Consider the following 18,061-nt stretch of genomic DNA (forward strand, 5'->3'; position numbering starts at 1 on the left):
GTAGACCTGATAAAATCAGGCTACTTTCACGGTTCATTTCTAATGCACAAGGCAGCCTGTTACTGGTGCACCAAGCATAAACTCCATCGTATCAAATGGTTCTTGAAAGATACAGCTTGTTGTTTATGTTTTGCCGATCGAGAGTTTTGTTAAGAGAAGCCAGTACTGATGAAATGTCATGGCTTTGCAGGTTCCCTTTTTTCTGATGACTGTTTCTTCTGAAGTCTAGTTTGTCAAACTGGAGGAGTAAGAAGCAGCAAGAATGCCCTGCAAAGTGCTAGGATTTCTGTACCAGCAGTGTGTATGCATGTATGTAATTCATACTGAAATGACATGTGGCGTGCCACACACTTTCCTGTGTTGTTGAGGGCACAAAATAAGCCTCCAAACCAAGGAGGATATTTGTTTTGCTTTTTTTCAACACTGAAAATAGAAAATGTCAGACTTGACTTGTGCATAGAGCTTTCCAAAGGATAAGATTCTCTAGGTTGATTCTCCTCCTATTTATATTTGGTTTTCTATTGGCAGAACTATATTTGCTCGAATGGAATCACTCTTGATTTACTCAAGTGTGAGAACAAAACAATCTGATTCCTCTGTCTGTTCCAAATCAGCATTATTGTGATACTCCCAATTCTTTCAACAATTTTATGATTTTCAAAAAATTCCCTGGTCTTCCAAAAATTGATCTTCTTTAATCTGTTTTATCTTGGTCAAGTTCCAAGCTTCATGTAATTTGCATTCCTAATATTACCTCATTTCAAAATGAGACTTTGTACATTTTTTCAGCTCATAACCTTCCTTAATATAACCACCATAATTGTACTTTAGCAAAAGCACTTGAATTGTTGAAAAAAATATCTTATTAAATCTATGATATAGTAGGAACTGAGCAATTATATGCTGGAAGGGGAAAAAATCACCAGCAACTGCACATTACAAAGGTTGGAAAGTGCCTTGATGAGCTGACTGTGGCTCTCCGATTGATGAACAGCAGTAGATATGCATAAAAGAGTGTGGGTGCCTCGAGCATGTCTCTGTCTTCAGTGAAGTCAGAGAAAAGAGAAAACAAAGTGCTTTACAGGAACCTGCTCTCTTGCCTGGACTGATAAGCATACAAGATAAGTGATATACATTAAACATAAGCAAGTGGAATGCAGAGAGTATATGTCCTCATATGTACTACATTTCAGCATATTCGTCCAAATTAATCTCCTGTGCTATTTCTGTGGAGCAATTTAACACAAGACAAATGTGGTTTGCTGTTGACTTGTACTCTGATCTGAACCAAATCAGCAACAATAGCTGTGTGAAAACCTAGGACTGAGATGCAGTCCCTTAATCACTCATGGAGAAGTGGCACAGTTTCAGCTGAAAGGGTATCCAGCCACCCTGCCAGATGTGAGTAGGGAGATTACTACAAATAGCAGAAAACATGTAGTCCCAATGACAGAAGACATCAAGAATGGCATACGCTCCCTCTGCAGCTATACAGTCTTTGCAGAGACAAGTACTCCACCTACTTCCTAGACTCCGAGGGACAACCAGAGGTTAAGCTCACACAACTTCTTCAGCTGCCACAAATATGCAAAAACCTTAATCATAAACATTCATCAGGAAAGGAGAGCTGTGAGAATCTGCAGAACACAAGAATTGCAGTAAAACACTTCTCTCTCTTTGTAAAACCTGTACACACCAGTGCCCACACTGCAAAACACTCCCAAAGAGCATCCCCTAGAAACAGCTTTAGTATCTGCAGTTTCTAGTAGAGTACCCCAGTCTTTGCAATTCGTGTTTTTTAAGGGCTACATGGCAAATATGAATACAAACTTTGCCCAGTATAAGATGTGAAAAACAACAGCATAGAAGGACAAGTTTTTAAGGTTTAGGGAAATAAAATATTATAGAATTTTAGCGGGGAGGGGGGTGTGTTTTTTTGTTTTAGGAATACGTAAAGTCATATGATGGAGAATTGATATGTGAACTCTTTCATGTTAAACTTTCTTTAAATGTACCCACTGATTTCTTACCTACATTTTGCTGTTTTTCATAGAAATTCCATGCCAATATTATTCATCTGTAGTGGGCTACATTTTACCCACTGCTATAGCAACAAGTCCCCCAGTTCTCTCTCCTTCAATAATTCCTAGAAGGAATCATAATTTTCAGCAACACATAGTTTTTTTCTATAGTTACAGCTTATGGGTCATGACTAATTGCATGCTGCATCAATGGCAAAACTCCACTGACTGGAAAACAAGGTACCAATACTGAGTTCCCTGGAGAAAAATCCACATTTGTGTTGGTAAAAAAATAATCAAGTCCAGTGTCTGTAGCTAAGGCAATGCTACTCCTTGCCACTATAACACACAGAAATTCCTACTAAATTATCCCTGTAGCTTAAAACTTAAACTCTGTGGTGACTCAAGGAAATGGAGGATAAAATTTTCACACCTGTTACATGTCAGCAATGGAAGACCCATTCCTGCCACTTTTTTGATCAATATCTTTCCACTACTATGTCCTTCTGAAATGATAAATAAATCCCTGTGAAAAAAAAACCACATTGTATACTGGTTCTTTTAGATTTTACTGTTTGCAAAGCTGTATATCAGATTCATTTCTTTTTAGCCCAAGTTGTTTCAGTGTTTGATTGTGATCTCACCCACATCTTCCAAAACCTAAAAGTAGCTGCTTTTATCAATGCACGGCCATTAAGAAGAGTCACACCAAAATAAATAGCTACCGTGCTTTCAGTTGCATAATGCCTTAAAACTCAAAAGCCCAAGCAACTTCCAGACCATCACAATTTAGAGGACAGCTCTTGTTCTCTTGCACTGTCTGCTCCTTGTTTCTCTCCATACAATTTAAGTCGAACTTGCAAAGCCTACTTATCTTGCAGATGTTCTCACAGAAAGTTATCCTAAACCAAGTCAATTATCATCTGGGAACTTCTATCTGGAGCATGGCCCTTTTGTGCATGGATATAGTTCAAGGAGGAGATCAGCATGCTGTAGTGCAGGCCTGTAAGCTAAGAAGCTTTTCTGTTTGCAATGAGATCAAGGTATCTTGGCTTTGGCATTTAGAAATCTATATACTGATTAAAATTCTGGAATACTCTGACAACAGCTGCTTTAAACAGAAGTTACCAGATGGTAATATTTGTGTGGGTACCACGTCGTCTGGAAAGGAACAAGCTAATGATGCACAAAACGCTTTGATGCATAGCCTTCAAGCAGTAAACTTAAAGTGCTATGAGGCTTCATACAAGGACTCGTCTACCCTGCTTTGCAATTATGTGTGATACAAATAATTTTTACCAATGCAAAATTATTTGGCACGTAAGTGTTGTTGGGATTAAAATGAGTATCATCCCTCAACATGACTAATATTTGTGAACTTCTGCGTAAATTTGCAGAAAGCTATAGATCATATTTTAGACATATTGCAGTTATGAAGGTGGGTGTTTGGAATACAAAAATCCAGCAGTTACATGGAGATTAGAGCACAGGCCTCTTTCAATCATATTTTGGAAATGGAACACAATGACAGCCTAAAACCTAAAAAACAACTAAGCCTGTCAAGTTTAAGGAAAATCACAGGAAAGCTCAGGACAAACTATTCATACCAGTATATCATCAACACAAACAAGACTAGAGCTGTTCCCTGCAAAGAACAACTTTGTATTTTAAGGCAACTAATTTCAGAGCTACCTGTTGTATGTATATGCATAAGAGGCTCTGATTAAACTCCTTTGGTATGAATGATGTGATTGACAACAGAAAAATGACAGAAACAGTCAGAGGATTTCTTGCACTGGTCTTGCAAGGATGTGTGAAGACTCAGAAGGCTCAAAGCACCATCAATATCCTGTTTTTTTTATTTACTGAAGAAATCCACGGAGCATTGTTCATGCAGAAATAAAAGTAGCAGTATCTATTAAACTGTGTGCTATTTAAAGAAATATGTGGTTGCAGTTTGCCTTTCCACTCTTACTCTAGAGTTCACGCACCATATTTGTAACCAACCTGACCATGCAAAATGCAAAACTAAAAATAGACCTTCACATGCACCTTGTTTTCACTTTTTCATTCAACCCTTGAGCACTTGCACTACAAAAATGGGAACCTATTTAAAGTATATACTTTTACAGATCAGGGCTCAGTTGGAATCTCCCTGAAAATCACGTGGAACAGGTACCCTGCTGATTTAAATTGCAATGTTGAAACCTTTATTCAAAGAACACAAAATAATTCTGAGTGATTAGTTCAACATTTTTGTGTGCTGGAAAGCTCACTGGATTTTTTTTTTTCGCTGAAAAGTAAGTATAGCAGGCTTGCTTTGAATTAAATACTCTTTCTCAAAAAATATATTTTTCATAAAATAAGAGAAGTCTGCTTACAAATAACAGATAACCAAAGCTTGACCAAGGTCAGATAAATTATGTTCATGAACATATACCTTTATAAAGCACAAATATATTACTCATTAGTATTATTACTGCTCTTAGGAAAGAGTCCCTTAAGTATGCATATACCAAACAATCGACTGTTTAAAATAAACTAGAGCAAAATTCACTATGGATGGTCTAAGTCAGTTACTGGTCTGTGATTCTGGTGATCATCCTTTGTTCCCCTGTCTTGCTATTTAAGACTTCTAAGAAAGAAATTAGAGTGGTAATTGTTGTCCGTAGAAATTTAAGACAGAATAATCACATCAAATTATATAAACTTATTTATGTATTTTTTTATTTGTTCTGTTGGACCATTTCTCCAGGACAACTATTATATTCAATATCCTCAGTATATTAGCATCCTGCAGTAATGTATTTAAGTTGGGCATGTTTATTATATTTATTAACCAAAGGACAAAAATAACAGAATGAGATGTAATAGAACGCATACATCTTGTGTGTAGTTAGCAAGCAATATATTTAATTGTTTCTCCTTCATGTTTGTTGATTTAAACGAAAGTCAACAACAGATACTAAATTCAATACAATTTACTTAGTACAGACCGAATTCTGTTCCAGGGGTCTGAGCAACCCTGAACTTTAAGTACTACTGTAGCCTTATAAGTTTCTGCATCAACAGTGAGGAATTCCCACTGGAATGCATCTGTACATCTGCGTTGGGGAAGAGAGAAGTGTCCTACACAGCCCTGTGTCCATCAGCAAGAATATGGTCACATAATGTCCTGCCTACCTGTTGTATGTGGCACTGACAAACAAAGAAACCTGGCCCATGTACTCCCTTCATTTTCCCAACACCTGAAGTGTGAGAGGAGCTCTTGTGCAAGTGTGAAAAGCCAGAGAGCAACTGTGCTGTCTGGAATGAACTGGGGGACTAGACAAAAGTAAGTGAGAGCTACAACTTGCCCAGAGTGCCAATGGCAGAAGGCTGGGGGCTCAGCATCAGCTGAGGCAACAAGTGCCTGAGGTCACCATCACTGTCCACCACTCTGATGCAAAGCTATCAGGTCAAGGACATGAAAGAGTGGCATATGACATAGCCTATTCCAATACACAGAGGGGAAAGGGTGCAGCTCCCAAAAACTTCCACATCCTCCCAGACTAAAGGTCCAGCCAGCTCAGTACCTATCTTTGAGAAGGGACACAAGTATGTACATGGAACAGAGTATAAGAACAGAGCAAGGAAAAGTCATCTCTCTTGGCAGACCCTCACAGATCTATCACAATACAGTTACCTTGTTTTAAATGGATGAGTTGTCACTGTTTTACCCTGACTTATTCCATCAACACTTCTACTTTCCCCAGAGATGCGTTTAAGCCACAAATTTCACATGCAGCTCTAAATTCCCCTGAATTTTCAGATAAAGAGATATGCCAGGAATTTTAAATTTATTTTCCCGTAGCTGGAAAATTAATCTTACAAAACAATAGTTCTCTCCTGTCCAAATACAGTAAGCGAGCACACGTTTTATTCTCCTAAACTCTGTGCAATTGTGCAATCAAGCTGCTCCTGTGCCGTTTATTTGTCATGATTTCACTTTGATCACATCCACATACTGAAGTATTCAGCTGACAGAACAACTGGCTTTCTTTTCAAATAGTGGATGAAGAGCAATGAAAGTAGGGAAAATGTGCATCTGTCACGATGCTGGAATTTAGATATATGATAAAAATATCTAAAATGCTAAAGGATCATAGGGCCTAAGGAACTTTTTTGTCTCCTGAATTATCATAGGACTTTTTTTAATGTTTCATGGAACTGGAGTTGGAGACAACACAAAAAGTCATTTAGACCAGGCATTACAGTCTTCAAATAAAATGTAGATGAAAATTGTAGAAACTCTGGAGGTCATCCTACCATCATTAAAACAAATTGCAAAACTGTTGCAAGACAGAGGGAGCAGGAGCCAGCTATCTGATAAGTTATTAAATACAGAGCCCTATTTAAAAGTATGCCATTTCTTTGATACTCAATCTTCAAACCAATTTGTCATACACTATATAGTTAAACTTCATAATATAAGCATTGTTTCTACATTCTGAAAATAGGGTAACTAGGGGTGATTTAGCGATCCACTGGCAAAAGTGGGGTAACTGTGCCTCAGGAGCTGCCTCATTCTTTCTGGCTCTGAGTAAATGTCAGTATCAGGATTTAAAAACAGATTATCTTGGCGCCTCTTCTCAGGACAATATCCAAAACACTGTCTCACTTTCTATGCGCATGAAAACAGAATTAAAATAACACCAGTATCTTCCACCTTGTACTATGTATATCCCTTCATTTTAAAAATATTTCATGTAAATCCATCCAAGCTCAACAAAAGCACCTACAATCCGATTCAGAAAGTACCAAGTATAGTACTCCCCAAGGTCACACCCTGACTAGCTTTATTACACATGCGCTACACTGTCTGCTAAAATAGTTACCCTGTAGGCTAACTTCTGGAAAAATTCCTGGTTTTGCAGATCTATTGTTATTAGCACGCAATGATACCAAAGGCTTTCCAACCTTTTGATTGTCTCTTTACACCTTGTGGGTAGACAACAAGTACAATTAAGGCAACTCAATCCCTGAAGTCAAAACTGCTGAGATCCAAGAATTTCATATTTTTCTAATAGTGAATCCATCTTTAACCCACAGCATTGGAACATGCATTGAATACAGAGTAGGCATAATGCCTTAGCAAATATCCTAGATTAACATTTCAATTATTTTTACTACCTTAATAACAAAGAAAAATTAGTAAAATAACTGCAGGATTAAGCAGTTACTGTCTAATGTTTCCAGTCTTACTATGATTTGTTCAAACCCATTACAGGTATTTACATATCCCAGGTCTCAGAGAAGGAAAATGCAACCCATTTTTGTTCTAAGTTAACGTATTTTAACAGGGAGCATTCCTAGTGATGGACAGGTCCTAACAAAACCAGTAGCTGGATAGAACAGAGGCAGTGTGCTCCCTAAAGACATTTAGCAAATGGGATTTTCATGTCAACCTGGACCTGCCATTTTTAAGTGACCCCTCCTGACCCTCTGCAAGAATGGGCAAATGGTGTTAGATGTTTCCTAGGTTTTTTGACACAAATTTCTACAGGTAAACATAACCATGCTATAACAGACTAATATAAAAATATGATCATTTATTTCATAAAGATGCTCATACAGTTTTTCATTTTGGTTATCTCTGTTATCAAGTACAAACCCAACTTCAGCATGAAGCTACCATGACCAATTAAGATGACAACGGCCTCCTTTAAATTACTCATTTCCTTCTCTGTTTACACCAGTAAATTGCATTAAAATGTGCCTTTCAAATTGGGGTATTCCATGTCTTGTTAAAAGCCTCTGACTCTAATAATTTTATCCACTTCAAGATCCCTTTATAGCTTCCTGTGTAGGTAAACAGGGTTTAGCACAAATGAGAGCCCAACTCCAAATATAGACAGTTGTGTTTAGCACTGTGTTTGTTACCACATTAATTTCCTGCGTTCCTGATCCAACATGAATGTCATTTCCCAGTGCAGAGAAGCCTCAGTTGTAGACAGAGATCAGCCTCAGGCCACTAATACTCTGGAACAGAAATGTTATTCTTTCCTTGGAGACCCATGCCATTTCTGGAATGAAGGCTGATTTGTCCGCATACAAACGAGGATGCTAAGTGTACTTCTTGGAGGATGCATTCCTGAAATTTTCCTAAGGATGGGAAAGATTATTCTTTCTGTGGTATCAGCACTGGAATTACATCTTTTCAGCAGTAAGGGAATGACTTTGAGGAGTGATCACTTCTTCTCCTTTACTTCGCACTACCACCAAGCAGTTCCAGACCCTTCCCCTTGCTTTTGACAGGCTTATCACTCTATTTTCCTATTTGAAATTGTGAACGAGGAAAGAATGTTTTATTGCTGCCAGGAGGGAGTGGTTGCACAGAGGGTAGGGAAGGGAACACGAAGGAAGGAAAAAGGTGTGTGGGTAGGTTTGGTTTTGATTCCCTATCTACGCAATAGACCATAGAGATTCATGCCACAGCAGCATCTCATAGCACATACTGCCTCATGTAGAGTTAAATCATTTTTTAATTTGGAAACTTAACAATCAGCAAGAATGCTAGCTGGCAGTACACAGCAGCTCCTTCATCCAAGGAAGGATTCACATCTCCAAGAAGGACATATTTCTTCTGCTGTCAGTGAGCCATTTTCTACTTTGTGCCAAAGAGTCTGCAGAAGGTCTGTCAGTCAAGACAAAGCACGTAGATTCAAAAATACGGTGTACACTTGGCCATGCCATTCCCCACAGTCAGCTACAGAACTGAGGGAAAAACATATAGCATCTGTGGAGGATATGGGAGAAAAGGTGATCTCTGGTTCACCAGTCTGCGTGAACAGGTAGGAGAGATGTATCGCTTCTACTGTCCTGAATGCATCTCACCCCCACATCCATGTTCACACACATCCATACAAACCGCTGCTGAAACCCACAAGATAACATGCTGCATTACATCCTTAGCACATTGATTCGCGACATGCCAAGAACGACGCCCACCCATCCTCCCTGTACAGCATCACATGTGGAACTGTCCCTCTCTCACATTGCCATTGTTACAGTTCTGGCCTTTCCTAAGTTCTCCTGCTTTTCTCATTCCCTCTGCAGATATCATTGTATCATTGCAATTGCCCTAAGGCAGCCATTCTTACCTTCACATCTTGCACCAGGGTCTTCACCAGCAGCAGCTGACATAGCTCATGTGACTCATGATCATAAGCCATGTATATCATATGTAGCGCTGGTTTGGTTGGGAAGAAGCTTTACTTGAAAACAGAAGAGTGAAGAGACGAAGATGGATGTACCATTCATCTCTCAGATATGTCTGGAGGTACATGTTGCTGCAACAGATTTACAAGTAAACCAACGTGTTTTTTTTCAATTTGTTTTCAGTGCTCAGGGTTATTTTTGGCCAAGAATGTTATTCTTTGAGTGTCTGAGCTCCTCTGGAGGCTTCTTCTTCCTGTGAACCATGGACTGGTTCACTGAGCAGCCTCCAAGTCCTGTGTGGTAAGCTATCAGTTCCAAGAAGAATGAGTCAAGTGTTTGCCCACATGAAATTAATTCCCTGTTATTTTAGGAAGAGGCAGAGAGGCTCATAATTCATTCTCATCACTGCTGGGAAGCAAACACCAGGTCTCTTGCACAATCCAGTGAACAGGGCTGTCATAGTGATTTAGGCAACATAATGTTACAGCCAAGGTAATACATGACATGGCAATGCCGTGGAACGTGCCCTTGTAACAAATTAAATACTTCAACAGGTATCCCTGCACTTCACTTCAACAGGGATCATCCATCTGCATCCAGGATGAGATTTGTTGAACATATTATAAAACTGATTCTGCTAATTATTTTTAAACTAGTTAATGAAATAATTGCATTGCTAACAATGACAGTAATAATTTGAATTGCTGTCAATACCATGAATTAAAACCCAGAGATGTCCATCAGCATCTATTCTGGTCACTTTTCCTTTGAATGTGAAGGGCTTGGAATCCCTGGGTCATGGGTTTGACTTTGGAAAGGCAAAGCTCAATCTGCAAACCCATATTTGATCTTCCCTTTCTCTAAAGAAGACTGAATCTATGTCAATCCCTCCTTTAGCTGTGCAGATATATCTTCTGCAATGAACACGGAAAAGTGATACTCAGCAGGGTCTCAGGTGAAGATATTAAATCCTCCACTCCAAGCCCAACTTGACGCAGGGCCTAAAGATAATCTCCTTTATCAGACTGCAGATTTGTTATCTTGAATGCCACTGCAGAGACTAAATTACTACAGTGGCCCATATGGCTTTTGGATGGGTTCATTCAGGCTGAGGTACTTCATAACTGTAATGCCTAATCAGCTTCATGACTTCAGGACTTGAAGAATCCACCAGCCCTGCTTACAAAGTCCATAGCATGAGTAAAGGTACTGATGGTGTACCCCTGAACAGGGCTTAGAGAACAGACTTCTTGCACCAACTCCCAAAACCTGCCTTCTCTTACGGTGTTGCATTCAGTCATGTAGTTTCCTGTAAAGGATCGAGGGACAGTGTCTGCTCTACAGACGCATGACAAAACTGTAAATAGCACCAAATACAATGCCGTATAAAAAGAGAGTGGCAAGTGGTCCCTGTAGCTGAGACTGAGGTTCAATTCATTTCTAAAGCTTCTCTGTCAGCAAGCTATTTAAGGCTTGCCTCTATATTTTTGTCCTTCCTGCTGGTTTGAGTTTCTGGCTCATTATTGAAAATTAATGATAAAGATATTAGTAAGATAGACTTCCTTCCAGTGGTTGGAAACATGTATTTTAAAAACATGTTCCTCTACCAGTTTATTGTACACAGAAATTAAGGGTTTCCAAGAATCAAAACAGGCTATTTATATATTAGATGAGAAACAAAGGATAGATTTTACTTTTAAAATTTCAGGAACAACTTATAAGAGTAACTTATAACTGTGCCATTAGATGTACTCTGGAGATAAATGAGCAGATGTAAGTACATTTATAAGTACCCATCAGTTTACAGAATCACAGAATCACAGAATCAACCAGGTTGGAAGAGACCTCTGGGATCATCGAGTCCAACCGTTGCCCTGACACCACCATGTCAACTAGACCATGGCACTAAGTGCCATGTCCAGTCTTTTCTTAAACACATCCAGAGATGGTGACTCCACCACCTCTCTGGGCAGCCCATTCCAATGTCTAATAACCCTTTCTGTAAAGAAATTCTTCCTAATGTCCAACCTGAACCTCCCTTGTCGAAGCTTGAGGCTATGTTCTCTTGTCCTATCACTAGTTGCCCGGGAGAAGAGGCCGACTCCCACTTCACTACAACCTCCCTTCAGGTAGTTGTAGACTGCAATAAGATCACCTCTGAGCCTCCTCTTCTCCAGGCTAAACAACCCCAGCTCCCTCAGCCGTTCCTCATAGGTCATACCCTCCAGACCCTTCACCAGCTTGGTCGCCCTCCTCTGGACTCGCTCCAACACCTCAACATCTTTCTTGAAGTGCGGGGCCCAGAACTGGACACAGTACTCAAGGTGCGGCCTCACCAGTGCCGAGTAGAGAGGGACGATCACTTCCCTAGACCGGCTGGCTACACTATTCCTAATAGAAGCCAGGATGCCATTGGCCTTCTTGGCCACCTGGGCACACTGCTGGCTCATGTTTAGCCAGCTGTCGATCAGCACCCCCAGGTCTCTTTCCGCCGGGCTGCTTTCTAGCCACTCTTCCCCCAGCCTGTAGAGCTGCATGGGGTTGTTGTGGCCGAAGTGTAAGACCCGGCACTTGTTCTTGTTGAACCTCATGCCGTTGGTCTCGACCCATCTATCTAACCTGTCCAGATCCCTCTGTAGGGCCTTCCTACCCTCCAGCAGATCGACACTCCCACCCAGCTTGGTGTCATCTGCAAATTTGCTGAGGGTGCACTCAATCCCTACATCTAGATCATCTATAAAGATATTGAACAGCACCGGCCCCAGAACTGAGCCCTGGGGAACACCGCTAGTGACCGGCCGCCAGCTGGACTTTACCCCATTCACCACCACTCTGGGCTCGGCCATCCAGCCAGTTTTTAACCCATCGAAGAGTCCACCCATCCAAGCCCTGGGCAGCAAGTTTGTCTAGGAGGATGCTGTGGGAGACAGTGTCGAATGCCTTACTGAAGTCTAGATAGACTACATCCACAGCCCTCTAGCTTGGTTATGAGTGAGAATGCAGATTTTGTACGTTACATATAAAAAAGAAGATGATGGAAATAATCTCAACAGCAGCTTAATTCTGCGCTCTTTATTCTATGCTTGAACTTGCAAGATGCACAATCTCCACTAACGTTTACAGGGTAGTATAAGCATTGGCAGTTGGTATGTTCTGTCAAGAAGTAAAACTTGTGCTTTAGAGAGCCCCTTAAGAGAATGGCCTTCTTCCTAAGTGATAGTCATATGTGGCCACGACAGACAATAATATTTTTAAATTCCTGTACTATAAGTAGCCTTCACCTATGAGTCTGAATCTCAAACTGATTCAAATGGGATCCTTTGCTAATGCGACCACTTCACAATGTAAGAGGTATGTTGGTTAAACTCCTGTGACTGCAGCTTCCTGGAAAGAAAATTTCCAGGCAAAGCCACAGAAAAGTGCAGAGAAAACTCCAAATACATTACGGTACACCCAGCTTAAACCAATATCCACTGAAAGACACACAGAGAGAGAGAAAGCAGAGGACAAAAGGATAGCATGAATTTGTACAAAAATCACACAGATACATTAAGATTGCCAAAGGCTGGGAGTATCCAGTTATTTCTGACATTTATACTTCTGAAAATCAGGCTCTAAAGCCTCTAAGGAGTTTTTGCAGCACATCTACATTTGATGTCTTAGTCCTCATGTTTGTTTTCACTCCAGCATTGTCTGCCATGATTGGACTAGCCTTATACACCAAGATGGTGACTAAAGGGTGTATGTCGTAAGACAGCTAGAGAAGCTCCTTAAACCTCTTTCCTTTCAGTGATTCAGCAAGAGGGAGACTGTCATAAATCAGTTTAGGTTTTAAAATTGAGTGGCATCTCACTTTTGCCCCCCTTAACAATTCTTTTGGACGTACCATGTGCAAGTAGGGCAACATTCCCTGGTATTGATCTGCTTGTGCTTTTAAGATAGAGGAGGGGGGGAGAGGGAGGAAAGAGGGGAGGGAAGGAGGGAGGGAGGGAAGGAAGGGAGAGAGAGGAAGAAAGGGCTTGCTGGTTAATGTTTTCCTTTCGGCTTGTTTTTATGAGTCACTCCACTAAGCATTTGCATTAGCAGGTCTCCCGCTGCTGCTGCTAGATCATTCAACTGTTTGTTTAGCTGCTGTGCCTCTTGAGAAGCCCAACACCACTGAATTTTTATACATCTTCCTTGTATTTTACTAACTAATTAAATCTTTAAGAACCAAATAACTTCCCATCACTGTGGTCCCTATAGAAGCAGCAGTCCCCCCCAACTCAGTGCTATTACTCACTTGAGTAAAGGTTACAGAACCAGACTGATAGTTATTGTTGCTTCTTCATATGTTGTCTCCTGACCAAGTTGTATCAGAAAAAGTGAAAATAACAACATAACTGGAATGTCACAATAATAAAGTTTAAAGTTCAAGGCTTTTTATTCCCACTTGTGAATTGAAATTAAAAAGTTGCTTAATCTTGAACGACATTTGCAAATCGAAACCCTGAGTATAACTTTGATCAAATCACTTTGAAAGAGTTGTATTTCCCTCTTCAGGTATGAGACTAATGTTGCTCAAAAACATATCAAATCAGAAGCTACATATGCACTAAGACTGACATTGCCTTATTCCTGCAGAATAGGGTCTTCAAAAAAATCTTGCTACTGAGTTAAACAAGAGTAGGGCTGTAAGCAAAACTCTATCGTGGCCAGCATGAAAAGAAGCTGCTAACTGAGGAAAGCAAAGAAAGAACAGCAGACAGCTTTTTCTGTCTTTATGAGGATAACCAGCAATGTTCTGCTTGACCTTCTTTATCTCTTGCTTATCCAACATTCTGAAATTCTTTAACAGCTTGCTTTCAATAAACCTTTTTTTTCCCCTTTTCAAGAGTACCAGAATAAGCTATATTAATTAAATACAAGCTAGAAACCTGCCCATTGGATTAAAAGGCAATAAAAGCATCAGAACTTACCTGTTCACAGAGGATGATTCAGACAAGAGATCCACTCTGTGAGAGACTGGGTCCCAAGAGGAGCATTGGTAAAGCAAGCTCTTCAAAATAGCTCTATATCTTCTGCATGAGGTGTTTGTTTTGTTTCTTCTTCTCTTCAATCAAAACAATGACTGATAGGAGAAAAGTGGGTGTTTAAAGGATGTAAAAGCCTTGTCTTGGTTCTATAAGAATCAGCACATTAAGAGCAACTTTTCTTGATTGCAGGCTTACGATCTACACAACTTTCTCTTACGCACAGCTCAACCCCAAATAGTGACTGTGTATAAATGGTATCTTCTTACTTATCACATCTGTTCCCTGTGTGAATTCGGAGATGCGTGTGCTGACTTCAGTAACAAAAATACTTTTTTTAAAGTTACTTGTTATTCTTGCTACACCAACATAACTGAGGGAGTATGAGCTATAGTTCTTGTCTATCATCAACAGAACTATGGGATAATTAAAGGACTAGTCAGTTATTTGTATGCAAATTATCTGCCTAGGTGAAATTTAAAGCATAGCTTGCCCTTCAGAACATTTGTCACCTGTAGTGATCTGCTAGAAGACATGAAGCTAGAACATAAAAATGTTTAGTTGCCTGATTTAATCTGAAGACTTTTCAGGAAAGAAAGTCTGTCTTCCACTTGCCACCTGGGCATATTTTATTTTGAAGTGGGTGGAATTAAACACAATTTCCTAAAGCTGCAAGTTTAATCTCTCTCCTGTGTAACTGTTGCTTTATTCTAGAGACATTCTTGCCCTGTATGCCACTTAGGCTCAAGACAGGCCTTAGAGGGGATGTCACTAGGATGACTCTGGAACAGCAGTGTCACTCTCTGCTTAAAACTTCCAATGATCAGTATGTTCTACTCAGAGTGCCCTACCTCATCTCTTGCTCTACAGCAGGTGAAACTCACTAGCTAAAACAAAGATGTTCCTCTGTAGTGGCTAGGGCACAATGAATAAGAGTATATAATAACTAGCAGTTAATTAAAATATTCCTTCAGGTGAAGTGCTAAAACACTATCTGGGCTCTGAAAAGGCTAGATTTAATCCCTGTTAATAATCCCATGAAGGACTGAAAGCTGGAGAGGGACTTTTTACAAGGGCATGTAGTGATAGGATGAAGGAGAACGGTTTTAAACTGAAAGAGAGTAGATTTAGATTAGATATTAGGAAGAAGTTCTTTACTGTGAAGGTGGTGAGACACTGGAACAGGTTGGCTAGAGAAGTTGTAGATGCCCCCTCACTAGAAGTGTTCAAGGCCAGGTTGGATGAGGCTTTGAGCAACCTGGTCTAGTGGAAGGTGTCCCTGCCCATGGCAGGTGGGTTGGAACTAGATGATCTTTAAGGTCCCTTCCAACCCAAACCATTCTGTGATTCTGTGATGATTTGTTTCAAAATTACATGAGCCTATGCAATTGCTTTGCCTATGGTATAACTTTTCTGCCTGATACTGTGGCCTGTAATTCTTTCACTGCGGGTTCTTCAGTTCTAGTTTCACTCTGTGACACAGCTCCTTAACAGCTTCTTTTGGAGTTGCATAATCTGAAAGGCAGGAGACACAGAGGTCTGGATAAACACATTATTAAAGAACTGCAGAAAATATCAGGGTAGTGCTCACATGAAATCTAATTTATCCTCTGGTCACTTAATGTGGATAATGGACACCGGTGATGGAATGTGCATGCCCTGGGCTATACGCTGGTTCATTATGCGCACACGGCTCCCTTTAAGTCTAATGTGAATTTAACGTACCAAGGAAAGGGAGGGCATACCCTTCAGGGTGAATGCATGTTCTCAAAAAAGCTAAAGAACTCCTACAATAATGTCTGTTTCTAAGATAATGGTAAAGATTGGATATTGATATCTAAGCACTTTTATGACTGATGCATACGCTTCAGTTGTTCATATCCCGATCAATAGCATGTTATTGATGGCACAGAAATGTGTTTTTCTGCCAGCTCCTTACCCATCCAGTCTCACACTTAACATTAAATGTATGGGGCACAAGGTCTTATTTTTTATAACACCTTCGAAGAGACACACAGCTGGGAAGGGCTCAAAGGCACGCTCCTGGCAGGCCGTGCTGACAGTCAGTGCTGCCCTCTGGTCGCTTCAGCCTTTCTTCCACCTCAGGCCTTTGGTGGAGGCGGCTGCCCACGGCCTGCCCCGCACGGCGATGGGCACACGGCCGTTGTTAGCAGCCCCAGCCCCATGCTGAAGCTCTCAATGTTTAATCCGATGAGTTGACACGTTTTATCGCTCACACTTTGCTACCCGTGTTCCTGAAAGAGCTCGGGTGACACGCTGGCTCCCCGGCCACACCCCGCACACGTTTCGCCAGCCTTTGCTGCCGAGACCCAGGCTCAGCTCTAAAAATAAGACGGCAGAGCTATAAATAGGAGCCGCTTGAAGCGCTTTCAAGATGTTCCCTCAACGCCGCTGCTTCGGGGGGAGGGGGGAGAAGACTTTCTTCAGGTGGCGCCCCGAGGGGAGGGGAAGGCAGGGAGGTGGGTGGGGATGGCTGCGGCGCAGGGAGCCCACGGAGGGCGGCCGACGGGCAGGGCAGGGGGAGCGGTGGCCCGGCCCGGCCCGACCGCGGGGCTCCTCCCCAGGCAGCCGCGGTTGCGAGGCGGATCCGCGCGGGACGGCGGTGGCTGCTGTGCGGGTCTGGGGCCACGGGACCTCGGTGGGCTCCCTTCCTTCCCCCCGCCTGTGAGGTAACCCGGCACCCGCGGGCAGGGGCCCGGGCTGCGCGGGAGGGAGCGCCGCCGTCGCCGGGGGCCCTGAGGGGACGGGAGGCCTCCCCGAGGCTGTGGGGAGGGCAGCGGGCGGCCTCCCCGAGGCTGTGGGGAGGGCAGCGGGCAGCTCAGGGTGCCAGGAGCCGGGCTCTTCTCAGTGGTGCCCAGTGACAGGACCAGAGGCGAAGGGCACAAACTGAAGCACAGGAGGGTCTCTCAGAACATCGGGAATCGCTTTTTCCTGTGAGGGTGACAGAGCGCTGGCACAGGCTGCCCAGGGAGGCTGTGGAGTCGCCATCCCTGGAGACGTTCAAAAGCCATCTGTACGTGGCCCTGGGCAACCAGCTCTGGGTGGCCCTGCTTGAGCAGGGGGGTTGGACCAGCTGATCTCCAGAAGCCCCTTCCCACCTCACCCACTCTCTGATCCTGTGAAATCCTGTAGAGCCTCACTTAGAAGTACCAGAGCTGAGGATCCTCCTTTGCTTAAGACTTCCAGGATTGTGCTTAAATTTAATAAGAGCTTTATAGTCTTCTGTTGCTGCTTATGGCTTTATGGTGGAGGTGGTCTCTTAGGGCAAACTTTGATTGCAGCTAGCAGGCCTCCAGTAGAGAGCTGCCTGTGCCTTAGGAGAGAGAGCAGCAGGGAATTACACTTAATACCTCCTCCTCTCAGTTCTGACGTTCTTTCAGCAAGTAACAGCAGGGCTCCCCTACTATGCTGTATGATCTCACTCTGTTAACTAATTTCCCCTTGTATCAGGAATGCTCTTGCTTGTACAATGAGAAAAAAAAATCATGTGGCTGTAAAGCCTAGTACTTTAATGGTGCTGTAGTTTTAAAGTGTTGTTTTGTCTTGCTGAATGTTCTGCTTGCGTTCTGATCTAACCTGTGTCTTGCATTATTTGATAAAAGGAGAAAAAGCAAATAAACAAAAATCAGAAGACTTTCCCACTTCACTATCTTTTTTTTTTTTTTTTTTTTTACTGAGAAGAGCTGGGTCTCCATGATTAAGACAGCCAGCGTTTTGCTGCCGTAGCATAGCCAGTAGTCTATTGCAAATGTTCATGCATCTGAAGGTACTCAGTCCCCCCCCCAGAGAGATTCATTGTAATTATGT

The 18,061-nt window shown here is 41.8% G+C and overlaps 1 protein-coding gene across 3 annotated transcripts in view; it reads left to right on the forward strand.

Moving 5' to 3' along the window:
- The first annotated feature begins 16,641 nt into the window (after positions 1 to 16,641).
- Positions 16,642 to 18,061, forward strand: part of LOC137670562 (spermatogenesis-associated protein 7 homolog) — a 53,333-nt gene continuing 51,913 nt past the window's right edge. For 2 of the 3 annotated variants that reach the window (XM_068413471.1, XM_068413488.1), the window contains exon 1: positions 16,742 to 16,923. The gene's annotated coding sequence lies outside the window, so the exon portion shown is untranslated. Of the gene's footprint in view, positions 16,682 to 16,741; positions 16,924 to 18,061 lie in introns of those variants that run through there. The other variant, XM_068413479.1, reaches the window with a different exon arrangement.

This window comes from Nyctibius grandis, chromosome 1 (genome assembly GCF_013368605.1).
Source record: "Nyctibius grandis isolate bNycGra1 chromosome 1, bNycGra1.pri, whole genome shotgun sequence".
NCBI lineage: Eukaryota > Metazoa > Chordata > Aves > Nyctibiiformes > Nyctibiidae > Nyctibius > Nyctibius grandis.